Source organism: Triticum dicoccoides, chromosome 4A (genome assembly GCF_002162155.2).
Source record: "Triticum dicoccoides isolate Atlit2015 ecotype Zavitan chromosome 4A, WEW_v2.0, whole genome shotgun sequence".
Classification (NCBI taxonomy): Eukaryota; Viridiplantae; Streptophyta; class Magnoliopsida; order Poales; family Poaceae; genus Triticum; species Triticum dicoccoides.
The window spans coordinates 719,509,113-719,511,000 of NC_041386.1; the positions used below are offsets into that span (position 1 = coordinate 719,509,113).

Genomic DNA, 1,888 nt, shown 5'->3' on the forward strand with positions numbered 1-1,888 from the left:
AAAACACATAAAACCATTCTGCTTGTTTGCCTCAGCCATTTCGAGAAAATCATGCACGCCCTTAATGTACTTGGAGGTGTGTCTTGAATCGTACATCCACTACAAGAAATATGTTAATACGTGACGGTACTAATCTGTCATGGATCAGCGGAAAATTGTCATGGGTGCCCATGCATGACGGATTTGAAATTTGTCATGTATATCGCGTCATAATTTGACATCATACCGTCCTTGACGGTTCTTGACCGTCACGGATCTGCCTCAGGCATGCTTAACTGACATGCTTCTAATGACATTAACTTGTTTGCCACGTCATCATTTGACATGGATCTAACATGGCAGCCCATGTAGAAATCAGCCCAGTTAAAATTTGCTCACCAATTTCGATTATGTCCAGGAGTGACGGCCCATATAGCAATCAACCCAATTAAACCTTTGTCCCATTAAACTATGGTCGGTCCAAGGCCCACTAATTCACTACAAGCGGTCATGTCTCAACAAAAAACCCACCTCTAATCTCATCTCTTTCTCTTGGTCCATGGAAATTTTCATCCAACATGATTGTCAGAAAAAATATATGCTCATTTCATTAAATTAAACAAAGGTTACATAAACAAACCGGAAAATACACATCTACAGGAGCAAAAAATCCCTAAAAACTGAAAATTACAAACATCTCATGGAGAAAACTAAGCTACTCTACAGCTCCTCGGGTGCCGGGGCGCTCGCCATATGTTAACTTTGGTTAATTCCAGTGTCTTTATGGCCACCGATTCGGCCGTACTCGCCAAAGTCATCGGAGAGAGACCACATTTTTGCAACCATCTTGCCTCGAACCATGCTACTGGAAGGCACTCTGTCTCCACCAATGAAGACTCCATAGAGTCTGTATTACCTGCATGTTGAGAAGCCCCGAGAACGTCTCAAAAAATAAAAATGAGCGGATGGAAAAGTCAAAAGCAACAGGCGGAGGTAGACCTGGTGGCCTGGTGGGACTACGGCTCACAGCCTGCCAAGGATCCCGCCGGTCGGATGCGGCGGAACTCCACCAGGCGCGTCGTCAGGTGGAGGCTGAAGCGGGACCTTGAGCGCGCCCATAGTCATCACGCCCAACCCATCCATCTTGTGCATGCCCACGAGGGACCTTGTCGCTCCGTGCAGCAAGATGGGCACCATCCGCAGCAACGGCACCGGCGCCGCGAGCACTAGGTCTGCCTTCAGGGGCATCCTCGGCTGCAAGACGAGGCTAACGTCATGGAGGCAGACGGCCGTTGCGGGATGCAAACGGGAAGATGGTCGTGGATAAAGAGGTTGCAGCGGCAGCTAACGCGGCAGATGCGGGATGCAGAGAGGAAGATGGCCATGGACGGCGAGGTTGCGGTGGCTGCCGGCCTTTTTCTTGGTGCAGTGGCAGCGGACATGGATGGGGAGGGCGGAGGATTGGAGGATCTGGAAGAGGCCGGCTGAGATCCACTTCCTCCCAGGTGGAAGAGAAAGTGGGCGTCTCGTGGGTGGATCGAAAGAAACACAAGAAAGAGGGGGAGGTTTTTCTGCCGTTGGATATGGGAGGATCGGACGGTAGCTGCCTGCGATCCGTGGGAGGGTTGGAACAACCAATCAGAACGCAGAATTTGCCTCATGCCAGATACACGCCTTGTGAACCTTTAGTGGGCTTTTGTGTGATGCAGCCCAGCGGAGTGAAGCCGGCCTTGTTTTTTTATTTTTATTAACAAATTAAGGTACCCTTGTAAAGTAACTTGCAACAAAAATTATCCTATATGTACCACAATACAATATTTACATGTAATGTACTACTTATATGATATTCTGTAGTTGTTTAATGTTTTTATCTGATTTAATATTTCTACACTTTAAATGGATTTACACA

At 47.7% G+C, this 1,888-nt stretch overlaps 1 long non-coding RNA gene across 1 annotated transcript; it reads right to left on the bottom strand.

Annotated features, from left to right (window-relative positions):
- Nucleotides 1–561: 561 nt before the first annotated feature.
- LOC119289874 lies at nt 562–1,497 on the bottom strand. The gene is made up of 2 exons (XR_005141636.1): nt 979–1,497; nt 562–895 (listed from the first exon to the last, which is right to left on the bottom strand). It is a non-coding gene; the product is annotated as an uncharacterized LOC119289874 (long non-coding RNA).
- Between the last annotated feature and the right edge of the window lie 391 nt (nt 1,498–1,888).